Below are 13,029 nucleotides of genomic sequence, written 5' to 3' on the forward strand. Positions count from 1 at the left end.
CATGTACTATGTAACTATGTAATGGGGAGCAGGTGTGTCAAATTTGGTGTTATCGCTCTCACTCTTTCATACTGGTCACTGGAAGTTCAACATGGCACCTCATGGCAAAGAACTCTCTGAGGATCTAAAAAAAAAAAAAGGAGGGTCAGCCTGTCAGTGCTCAGACCATACACCACACACTGCATCAAATTGGTTTGCATGGCTGTCATCCTAGCGGGAAGCCCCTTCTAAAGATGATGCACATGAAATCCTGCCAATAGTTTGCTGAAGACAAGCAGACCAAGCATATGGATTACTGGAACCATGTCCTGTGGTCTGATGAGACCAAGATAAATGTATTTGGTTCAGATGGTGTCAGGCGTGTGTGGCGGCAACCAGGTGAGGAGTACAAAGACAAGTGTGTCTTGCCTACAGTCAAGCATGGTGGTGGGAGTGTCATGGTCTGGGGCTGCATGAGTGCTGCCGGCACTGGGGAGCTACAGTTCATTGAGGGAACCATGAATGCCAACATGTACTGTGACATACTGAAGCAGAGCATAATCCTCTCTGGAGACTGGGCAGCAGGGCAGTATTCCAACATGACAACGACCCCAAACACACCTAAAAGATGACCACTGCCTTGCTGATGAAGCTGAGGGTAAAGCTGATGGACTGGCCAAGCATGTCTCCAGACCTAAACCCTATTGAGCATCTGTGGGGCATCCTCAAATGGAAGGTGGAGGAGCACAAGGTCTCTAACATCCACCAGCTCTGTGATGCCATCATGGAGGAGTGGAAGAGGACTCCAGTGGCAAACTGTGAAGCTCTGGTGAACTCCATGCCCAAAGCGGTTAAGGCAGTGCTGCAAAATATTGGTGGCCACACAAAATATTGACACTTTGGGCCCAATTTGGACATTTTCACTTAGGGGTGTACTCACTTTTGTTGTCAGCAGTTTAGACATTAATGGCTGTATGTTGAGTTATTTTGAGGGGACAGCAAATTTACACTGTTATACAAGCTGTACACTCACTACTTTACATTGTAGACAAGTGTCATTTCTTCAGAGTTGTCACATGAAAAGATAGAAGAAAATATTTACAAAAATGTGAGGTGTGTACTTACTTTTGTGAGATACTGTATATACCAAATACCCAGACTTGAGTGGCAAACAGATGAGTATTGGATACCCCTGGGCTTTGTTGGTTGATTCCTCTGGCTCTTTGTTACCACCTAATTGTATGTGATAGGATTTGTCAAGGAACATTGCTTTCTCTAAGCATGTGCCAATTTACCTTACACCGACTCTGCCTCTAAAACTGGAGCACACAGAATCTGGGGCAGCTGGGTCTAGGTTTCATTGGCCAAGCCTAATTGAACAAGCTGAAGTTAGAAGCTTATTGGTTATTATGCCCAGCTGCACCAGATTCTGTGTGCATCAGGTGCCCTTAAATTAACTTTAGTGTACTTTATTACTGAAATATTGCACTTGATAATAAAAAATTAACTACCCCACTATATTATTTTGCAGGGATTCTGCTTTCAGAAAATATATAATCTTTATTAGTTTTAGGTAATCTTCAGGTCTAAAAAATTTTTTTACCTACTTCCTGACTGTAGGACCATCCTTAGGTTGAAGTGGTTCCAACATGATAATGACCCCAAACACACCTCCAAGACGACCACTGGCTTGCTGAAGAAGCTGAAGGTAAAGCTGATGGACTGGCCAAGCATGTCTCCAGACCCAAACCCTATTGAGCATCTGTGGGACATCCTCAAACGGAAGGTGGAGGAGCACAAGGTCTCTAACATCCCCCAGCTCTGTGATGTCGTCATGGAGGAGTGGAAGAGGACTCCAGTGGCAACCTGTGAAGCTCTGGTGACCTCCATGCCCAAGAGGGTTAAGGCAGTGCTGGAAAATAATGGTGGCCACACAAAATATTGACACGTTGGGCCCAATTTGGACATTTTCACTTAGTGATGTACTCACTTTTGTTGCCAGCGGTTTAGACATGAATTGCTGTGTTTTGAGTTATTTTGAGGGGACGGCAAATTTACACTGTTATACAAGCTGTACACTCACTACTTTACATTGTAGACAAGTGTCATTTCTTCAGTGTTGTCACATGAAAAGATAGAAAAAAAGATTTACAAAAATTCGAGGGGTGTACTCACTTTTGTGAGATACTATATATATATATATATATAGTATATATATATATATATATATACACACACACACACACACACACACACATACATACATACATACATACATTTATATATATATATATATATATATATATATATACACATATGTTTGGGGGTTCTGAGTATTTTTCTAGCAAACACATGAAGAATTTTTACATGTAGGAGAGAAATGCCAGAATTAGCCCGATAAGGAAGTATTTAAGCGTGTGCTCAAATGCGAATCTGGCAGCAAAGGGTTAAATCCCAGGTTATTGCCTCTCTTAATCACCTGTAGGTATCATAGGTATCCATTTCTCCTTTTACACTAGATGGGCCATCCATCAATCACTTTCATACAGAAAGGGGTTAAGGTGGCAGCTCAGTTATGAACATGTGTTATTGAGCCATGTTTTCCACAGAAGGCTTCTTCTGGTTTTATAGAACCAATCCTAATTCTTCATCCAGGTGTGCAGCCTACGAACAAAGCTCTCATGTTGCCTGGAAGACGCAGTTTTTGTTGGGTTCCCCTCTGTTATCTGAAGGTCTAATGACAGCTCCCGGAGGGATGGGCGAACATGTTATATGGCTTGGGGCCCTTAGATGACACAGTGATGACAGAAGCCGAATGAGGGTCCTTCTTACGGCCCACCTTGCCCGGAGAACTTGACAAAAGCCGCTTGTTAAATGCAGACCAGGTGGAGGGAAGGTGGTTTTAAACACACATTTATTGCTTTGGGCTGGGAGAAGTCATGGTGGGCAGGGGGTGAGATTAACCCGTAGGTTGTGCTGAGAATCCCAATCAGTGCAAAGGAGCATTTAAAGCAGCACAAGAATGAAGAGATCCTTATCCAATTCATGAATACACATGTTCAAAATATGTAAAAGCAAATGTTACAGAGCAATTATCTGTTTGGTATATGACAAAGGCTAGCCTGTTACACGTGAAGCATGATCACAATGTTGACAAGCAGACTTAGCAGCTCTGGGCAATGCTCTACGGATGAACACGTCACGTGATCAATAAAGAAGACCAACCCCAGAATGATAATTGAGAGTTGTAAATTTAACCACTTCAGCTCCAGAAGGTTTTACCCCCCTTCCTGACCAGAGTACTTTTTACAATTTGGCACCGCATCGCTTTAACTGGTAATTGCGCAGTCATGCAATGCTGTACCCAAACAAAATTTGTGTCCTTTTTTTCCCACAAATAGAGATTTCTTTTGGTGCTATTTGATCACCTCTGTGGTTTTTATTTTTTGCGCTATACACAAAAAAATGAGCGACAATTTTGAAAAAAACAAAACAATAATTTTTACTTTTTGCTATAATAAATATCCCCAAAAATGTTTTTAAAAAACAAATTTCTTCTTCATTTTAGGCCAATATATATTCTTCTATATATTTTTGTTTAAAAAAATAAAAATAAATTGCAATAAGCGTATATTGATTGGTTTGTACAAAAGTTATAGCTTCTACAAACTATGGGAACGATTGATGGCATTTTTATTGCAATTTTTTTTTTTTTTTTTACTAGTAGTGGTGGTGATTAGCGATTTTTAGCGGTATTGTGACATTGCGGTGGACAGATTGGACACTTGACAAATCTTTGGGACCGTTGACATTTATACAGCGATCAGTGCTATAAAAATGCACTGATTATTGTGTAAATGACACTGGTAGGGAAGGGGTTAACACTAGGGGGCAATCAAGGGGTTAAATGTGTGTTCCCTCACTGTATGGAGATAGGACTGAGTAGGAGAGGAGACATTTCGCTGTTCCTACTTACTAGTAACAAACAACATGTCTCCTCTGACAGCACATGGATTTGTGGCGCGGGGTTTTGCTCAGCGGTGCCATTGTGCTGCTATAAATGTACGTGAGCCGGTTTGGGAACCGGTTAAAGAGGAAGGCCTATTAATTTATTTCTAACTGCAAACTAGGCACCATAAAAAGTTGGATGAGATTATTAGGTATACTACCCTCCGTTGCAACTATGCAACAAGCTACCAAGTGTCCCTGACTTCGAGGGACTGCCTCTGATTTGGAACAAAGTCCCTTTGTCCCTCTTTTCTCCTCATTTGCCCCTCATTTTGGTCTGATCTATCTAGTGTTATGTAAAATGCACTTTTTTTCTTTCAAAAAGTGTTTCCCAATGCTAAACCTTTCAGTCATAGGCTGAAAATATCAGGGGTGATATGATGTAAGATACGCAAAGGAGAGCGGAGCTGGCCATCACTGCCATAGAACGCTGGAGTTGGTCCATTCTAGAGCAAAAAAAAGAAAAAAAGTGGGGGGAGCATTGTTAAGGGTCAAGGCTCGTGGTGTGGTGGACCACGGGAAAGATTTCTGGTGTCCTAATTATATGGGAAACAAAAGCCACAAGTCGCCTTCCTTCTCCCCTGGGCCAGAGCAATACAGTATAGTGGTCAGAAACCATGAACCAGACCGAGACAGAAGTACAATTAATTCACACTTGTTTATTAATAAAAAATAAAAAGGTAAATAGAGTAAGTGTAGTCTAAGCATAGCCAGAGTCCAGTAACCGGATCGAGTAGTCAGCCAGTCCAGAGTTCAATAACCAGCTCAGGGTAATTAGCCAGGCCAGAAGTCAGGGATCCAAGTGGAGCGACAGCAAGCAGGATAAGGAGCCAGAAGGGATGTCAGAAAACCAGTCTTTAAACAGAACCGCTGGAGATGGTTTCTTGTGATGTGACCAAGTCAAAGGCAGAGATGAAGTGAGCTGGACAGCTTTAAGTAGGCAGGTCAGAGGAGCAGGATCAGGAACAGCTGGTAACTGTGGAGAGAGATGAGAGCTGGAAATTAGCCGACAGCTGAGCAGCCAGCCCAGAGGAGGACGGGCTAAGCCAGCCCTGACAATAGTATAATAGAACCAGGTTTTGTGAAATTGGTCTTCTCTGTGTTTGGAAGACACCAAAGTCTCTTCCACTCTACAAATGACACTAATTTTACAGAGCCAAGCCCCCATAGGGGGTTTGCCAAGCCTCTATTTTATCAGTGTCTGCCTCTAATGATTCTATATCTTGTGCTAAAGTTATTTCCCATGAAATTTTGGTACTGAGCTCTTCATTCCAACCTCTGTATCATTAATAAACAAATTAAACAGCATTGGCCCCTGTTCAGAAAAAAACTAATCTTCCAGATGGGGCAGAAACCTACACCCCACTACCCAATGACGGCAGTGCCTGAACAACCTGTCACCAAGCCAAAGCCCCGGCACATGGGAAGGCACCAAAGTCCACGCAAATAAAAACTTGCAGAAAGCAGCATTCTGAAGTGGAAGGCAGGTTACGTAAATGTATTATCTGGCACCATGTGGGTCCTTATAGCTGTAATGATCTGGGGTGATAATGTTCAAGTGGTGTATGCGTTTTCAGGAACACCGATCAGTCCAGACTGTATTTTTAAGGGCGTAGCAGCCTGATTTTATTTCAACAAAACAAACTTCACAGAAAGTCTTCCCTCACAGGGGGTTCCACCATCATTGTATAACAGAAAACTTCAGCCTCCTGGATTACTCACTCTTAGGCCGCGTACACACGAGAGGATTGTCTGGCCAACTAAGTCCGTCAGACAATCCGACAGACAGTCCGTCCTACTTTTGAATGAATGGACTTGACCACACACGATGAACAGACAGTCCGCTGAAAGCTTGCGCGATGACGTGTACAGCACGTACGACGGGACTAGAAATACGACGTCCAATACACTGCAATGCAACCTTCGGCCGTGTAAATCCTATCTGAGCATGCGCCATACTTAGTCCGTCCAACTTGCCTACTCACGAGCGGACTGTCCGCTGAAACCAAAGTTGGACGGACAATATTACGGAAATTCCGAAAGACTTAGTCCGCCAGACTGTCCGCTGAAAAAGTCAGCTGAAGCCCACACACGAGCGGACTGTCCGCTGAAACACGTTTCAGCGGACTAAGTTGGACGGACAATCCTCTCGTGTGTACGCGGCCTTAGTTGGTCAAACTCTTTCCTGACGCTTACTTGCTCAGCTGTGTGCTGCTTAGTCACGGGCCACATCTGCCTCCTGCAGACATACACACTCAGACTCCTAGAGCCCGCCTGTCTCTCTTTCGTGGAGCCCTTCTGACTCCTACACCAGGCCACCTGCCTGTAGGGTGGAGCTGTTCCCAAGTGTGAGCCCTGAGCTCTCTTCCTGAGGGGAATATAAACCCAACCCACAGGTGTGCAATAATCATGCCTGTCTTTGCAAAAACCAGGCTGAAGGCGCTAATATACACCGTGACCCGGGGGTCGCCTCTCCACATAGCCTTGTGGCTTTTTTCTGAGGCTCTATTCATATAAGTGTAGCAACCCTGCCCTATGCATTTATGTCTCCAATCAAGTTGTGTTGTGGCTGGGCTGTAACCAGCCTGAGTTGATATTTACTTTTTCAGGTTTTTTTACATTTTCCTTAAGCCTGGTTGGCTGATTGCTTCACCCTGTTGTTGGAAGGAGATTACAGTGATCATTGCGGGAAGGACAATTCCTAGGTCATTTATTTTTTATCTTATCCAGCCAATCCCTGAGCTGCTGCATTGAGAGGTATGATCCAGGTCAGCCTTTCTCAACCTTTTAAACACTGAGGAACCTGAGGAACCTTGTAATAACCCTTAAAATACCTTTCTGGTCTCAAGGAACCCCTGGAAGTAATAATTACCTTATCTACAGCTTACTGATAATCGGCATGAGGGTTCAGGTTCATGGGAAGAATCTCCCCCTTAGCCCTTGTACACACGGTCAGACATTCCGACAACCGAATCCGTCGGATTTTGTCCGTTGGATTTTGTCCGAAACTGTTGCACACACACGGTCGGACAAAGTTGTCGGAATGTCCGATCGTTCAGAACGTGATGACGTTATTTTGTTACGATGGGACTACGTTCAGGCTAGTAGCCAATAGCTTTGGTGTAGGAATTTGATCTGAGCATGCGTGGCACTTTGTCCGATCGGAATTCTCTACACATGATCGGACAAGGTCCGATCGGATCATGTTGTCGGAAAATTTTACAGACAAGTTGAAAACTTGGTCCGTCGGATACTCCGACAAAAACAGTCCGATGAAGACCACACACAGTCGGATTATCCGACAACACGGTCCGATCGGAATCTCCGACCGTGTGTACAAGGGCTTACAGATAGCGAAGATCATTAGTGTCAGTATTGGCTTATCTGAGAGGCACAAATTGCTCATGGAACCCCTAGCAAACTCTGGAGGAACCCTAGGGTTCTAATGATAAATATTTGGGAACACCCTAGCAGAATGCTCTTGTCCCTGTTTCTCTCCCACTGATGTGAAGACTACTGTTTTAGCCAGGTCTCAGCATGTGCCTTGTTCTGAAGGCCCTGGAAACCAAATTAGAGTTGGTTCAGATGTCTGTAAGGACCTGCGCTGAATAGAGATACTCTTGACTAAAGAGGGTCACAGAGGAGCTGGGTAGAAGCTGTCTGGAGCTTTGAAAAATCTTTTCCCAGGGCTCAGGTGTTTTTGACTGCATACAGAGTGAAGGAAGTCAGACCTTGGTGTGAGGAAATAATATATATTTGTCAAGGGTTGCAGATTTATCTGGCTATCTTCTGTCTTTTCAGGTCTTGGGCAACCCTTACTGAAACTGATTTATTGGGGGTGAATAGCAAAAATTACCTTTAAATTGGTGATCAATAGCAGTGGTCTCCAAACTGTTGTTCAGGGGCCAAATTTGTCCCTTTGCTTGCCTTTGTCCGGCCCTTGGGGCACAATCCCCCCCCCCCCTCATTGACACCAACAATCGGGAACTATTCCTTTCACTGACACCGATATTGGGGCACTAATCCTTCCACTGACACCGACTGAGCACTATTCCTCCTACCAGGGCCGCTGATAGGGCAGTACAACCAGCCCTGTTGTACAGGGCCCGCCCCCATCAACTACACAGTGGGGCCCGGGCATCTTAAAGTTCGTTACTGCATTTAAAAAAAAAAACGTTTTCTAAACTCCTTTCCCGCTCCTACTTGCTTACAGAGCGTGGGTTATATAATTTTCCAGGAGGGGAGTGCAGGTGCAGCGGAGGGACTATTTCTTTATTTTCGGGCACATGTACATCATGCCGCCCCACTATTCTATTAGTCCTGGCTGGTGGAGTGATACAGTGATTCTCCGGTCATCTCCCAGCTGCAGTCCTCATGAGAAATGAAGAAGTTGAGGTCAGGGGAGAGCAGGAGGACAGCGTGGCTGCAATGGACACAGTGAGTGGGGAATAGAGGAAAGAATACTCACTGTGTCCTATCATGTATCTCACAGCACAGCAGGTTATCAGCATTACAATTATCACAGGTAGCACAATAAGCAGGTGTTCTATCATGGCTCTCTGTCACATTGTGCTGAATTTATTATGGCTGTGCTTTGTTACAGTCTGTTACATACAGTACAGCTATAAGTTAACAAAGTCAGCACCCAAAAGCAATGTGACAGGGAGCCATGACGGAGTACCTGCTTACTGTGCTGCCTGTGTTATCATAATGCTGATGATCATAAGAAATGGTAAGATGCTACTTTAAACTTAATTTGGGGAAGCTGTAAATGTGCAGCAGAGCTGCATTTTTTACTGCTCCCCAAACCAATTCCCTTTAATTACTTCCCATCCAGCGACGTACCAGTACATCGCTGGAATGGAAGGATGATATCTTGGTCATCACTACAGCAATGATCAAGATATCATTTTTAGCCCCAGCAATTCTGCACAAAGTAAAAGTAATCCTAATGGCTAAGAAGCCACTGGATTACTTTTAGCCCCTGTACACACGGTCGGAGATTTCCACAACCAAATCCGTCGGATTTTGCCCGTTGGATTTTGTCCGTCGGATCTTGTCCGAAACTGTTGCATACACACGGTCGGACAAAGTTGGCGAAAAATCCGATCTTTCAGAACGTGATGACGTAATTTCGTTAAGATGGGACTACATTCAGGCTAGTAGCCAATAGCTTTGATGTAGGAATTTGATCTGAGCATGCGTGGCACTTGGTCCGATCAAAGTGCTCTACACATGATCGGATTAGGTCCGACCGGCCCAGTTGGTCGGGAAATATTTCCAACATGTTGGAAAATTGGGTCCGATGGAGATTCGGACGGAATCAGTCCGATGCATACCACACACAGTCGGATTATCTGACAACACGGCCCGATAGGACACATTCCGATGGATTCTCCGACCGTGTGTACAAGGCTTTACAGGCAGTGGAAGGGGGTCCCATCACCACCGTTACTTCTTTAAAGATGTGACCAGTAGCATCCGGTTCCAGCCAGAGGGATGGATATTGTTCTTCCCACTGTGTGACATCACAAACCGGAAGTGACAAGGATTTTGTCAATACCAGTTTTGGCCTCATGTAAAGAAGCCATCTCCGGCTTGAACAAGCATCTAATCAAACTGATCTTGGTTTGCTCAGAAGCTTTGGAGGCCAGAGGACAGATATGGGGGTCTAAAAGACCTCATATCTCTCCATAAAGAGGACCTGTCATGGCCCATGCTATCACAAGCAATGTTGTTTATCAAATGTAAAGATACAGTGTAAGATTTTTATTTGTAATAAAATACAATTTAAAATAAATTTAAACTGCTCCAGCTCCTTCATGGTTATTAATTGCAAACGCATGCATTTGTTCCACACGCATATGTAAATGGAAACAAACCTGCATTTTGTTTCAAGCAGGGGTCAGGAGCGGGGCCAGGGATTGTTGAAGGTGGCCCCGTCAGGTAGGCTGTATGGGGCCCCATGATTTCTAACAGCTGCCCTGCCTCCTACTGACAAGAACGATGGCGACTATTCCTCCCACTGACACCAATGATGGGGCACTAATAATTCCACTAATACCAAAGTTGGGACATTGTTTACTCCTACTGATGCCAGGACATTTTCTTCTCCTCTCCCAATGGCCATGGGCTGATCCCACCCCCCCCCCCCCCCCCAAGTCTGAAACACAATAAATTGTCCTTTTGTTTAGAAAGTTTGGAGACCCCTGGTCAATAAGAAGAATGCAACGCTAACCGTGGTTGCCAGAAAGCCACATTTATAGACAGATAAAAAGATAATGGTATTATGCTGCTTACCTTGTCAAGTGGCTTTGGTCCTGGAACTATGCAGGCACCATCCAATGGAAGGTCATCAGCCACAGTTCAAGCAACCCTTAGCAACCTTTGGAGGAACCCTAGTTGAGAAAGGGTCTAGGGCAGCCATTCTCCTATATTGGAGTTCTGCAAAACATTGTGAAAAGATTCTAGAGAGTGGAACCTGAATATTGCCAGATTTTTGTGAGCTATTGGATTCAGAAAATGGGCATGTAGCCAATGGACAGGTAGGATAAACCAATTGGTACAAGCAGCTCCCTAGGGAGTCATCATTACATGTGGGGACATCGTCCTTGATTCTCCTAGCCAGTTGATGAAGGATTCTCAAAATGGAAGCAGTATCATTCAACTGGGGAGGTTCATAATCTTACCAAGGTGGACCCAGAGTCATTTGAGGGTAGGTTATTATGATGGAATCAGTGTAATTTGAGGAAATAGTCACACAATAAAATAGGTTTCAGGAACAACTGCAAAATAGGTCATGATATTTAGATATCTTAAATGCATTCTTCTATTATCACGCTAACAAGAAGTAGGTAGGTATTGGCATTTGCACATGAATATACAGGTTTTGAAACAACATTGTAAAACAGTAAAAGTCATTAGTTGACTAACAACAATGACCTCAATTAAATGATAAGAATTATGAATCATTAATGATCCTAGCTGGACAGATATTGATGTTTGAGAAACCAAAGCTTCGGCTGGTCACACTTTGAGTTGAAGCAAAGGATTGATCACCTGACATTTTATGCCTGTAGTGTTCCTCTAGGTCAGTGGCCTCCAAACTGGGGCCTGTGGGTCACATGCAACCCTTTGCCCTTGGGGCACTAGTTCTTCCACTGACACCAATGATGCACTATTCCCTCTCCCCATTGATGCCAACAGTGTGGCATCATTTCTGCCAATGATACTAATGAGAGGATATACATTTTCCCACAGACAACAATCATGAGGCACTATTCCTTTCATTGACACTTACAATGGTACATAATTCCTATCATTTACACCAATAAAGGGGTATCATTTCTCCTACAGACTATTGATAGGACTCTAGTCCTCCTACTGAAATCAACAATGGGGCACTATTCCTCCCACAGACACCAATGATAGGGCACTATTCCTCCCACTGACACCCACAATGGGGCACTATTCATTCCATTGACACCAATGAGGGGGTCATGGTTTCCCCCATTGACACAAAAGTTGGGACATAATTCCTGCCACTAGCACAAATAATGAGACACCATTCTTCCCACTGATACCAACACTTAGGCACTATTACTTCTCCTACTGATTACAGACGCTATGCAATTTGTTCTCCCATTGACCATCAAGCCTGAGACCACTGTTTACTCCCATTGACACTGGGGCATTTTCTACTCTCACTGACCACCGTTTGGAGAACCCTGCCCTAGGTATAGTAGATAAAACAGGCACATTGATAAAAATCCTTTGCTGATCTATTCTGGCATACAAATCTTTCAAACTAATGCCACATGCTGCATGTGTAGGAGACCGCCATTCAGAACATACACTCACTGGCCACTTAAATGGGTACACCTTGCTAGCACCGGGTTGGACCCCATTTTGCCTTCAGAACTGTCTTTATTCTTCGTGGCATAGAGTCAACAAGGTGTTGGGAACCTTTCTCAGAGATTTTGGTCCATTTTGACATGATAGCATCACAAAGTTGCTGCAGATTTGTCGGCTGCACATCCATGTAAAAATCCCAGTAGATCAGTAGGTTTTGAAATACTCAGCCCCTGTACACACGATCGGAGATTTCAACAACCAAATGCGTCGGATTTTGTCCGTTGGATCTTGTCTGAAACTGTTGCATACACACGGTCGGACTAAGTTGTCGAAAAATCCGATCATTCAGAACGTGATGACGTTATTTCGTTACGATGGGACTACGTTCAGGCTAGTAGCCAATAGCTTTGATGTAGGAATTTGATCTGAGCATGCGTGGCACTTGGTCCGATCAAAATTCTCTACACATGATCAGAGTATGTCCGATCGAACCAGTTGGTCGGAAAATATTTCCAACAAGTTGGAAAATTGGGTCCGACGGATATTCCGACGGAATCAGTCCGATGTAGACCACACACAGTCGGATTATCCGACAACACGGTCCAATAGGACACATTCCGACGGATTCTCCGACCGTGTGTACAAGGGTTCAGACCAGCCAGACCAGACCAGCCCGTCTGGCACCAACAATCATGCCACGTTCAAAGTCACTTAAATCTCCTTTCTTCCCCATTCTGATGCTCGGTTTGAACTTCAGCAAGTCCTCTTCACCACGTCTAGAAGCCTAAATGCATTGCGTTGCTGCCATGTGGTGGGCGGATTACCAATTTGTGTTCCCAAGCAATTGAACAGGTGTACCTAATAAAGTGGCCAGTGAGTGTATATGTTTCTGCAAACTATGAAATACTAGTTATGCACACATTGTGTTTGTTAGCTTAACTACAAGCTGCATAGGTACCTGAACTGAAGGTTAACCACTTAAGGACCGAGCTTCTTTTTTGAGATGTGGTGTTTACAAGTAAAAAACATTTTTTTTTGCTAGAAAATTACTTAGAACCCCAAACATTACAATTATAATTTTTTTTCTAACACCCTAGAGAATAAAATGGCGGTCGTTGCAATACTTTCTGTCACACCAAATTTGCACAGCGGTCTTACAAGCGCACTTTTTTTGGAGAAAATATCCTT

The 13,029-nt window shown here is 43.9% G+C and overlaps 1 long non-coding RNA gene across 1 annotated transcript; it reads right to left on the minus strand.

Moving 5' to 3' along the window:
- Positions 1-4,626: 4,626 nt before the first annotated feature.
- On the minus strand, positions 4,627-12,803 carry LOC143959291 (uncharacterized). The gene is made up of 2 exons (XR_013270195.1): positions 10,288-12,803; positions 4,627-4,963 (listed from the first exon to the last, which is right to left on the minus strand). It is a non-coding gene; the product is annotated as an uncharacterized LOC143959291 (long non-coding RNA).
- Between the last annotated feature and the right edge of the window lie 226 nt (positions 12,804-13,029).

The sequence above is a fragment of the Lithobates pipiens genome, unplaced genomic scaffold (genome assembly GCF_037356315.1).
Source record: "Lithobates pipiens isolate NorthernLeopardFrog02 unplaced genomic scaffold, aLitPip1_a1.2 Scaffold_7, whole genome shotgun sequence".
Lineage (NCBI taxonomy): Eukaryota > Metazoa > Chordata > Amphibia > Anura > Ranidae > Lithobates > Lithobates pipiens.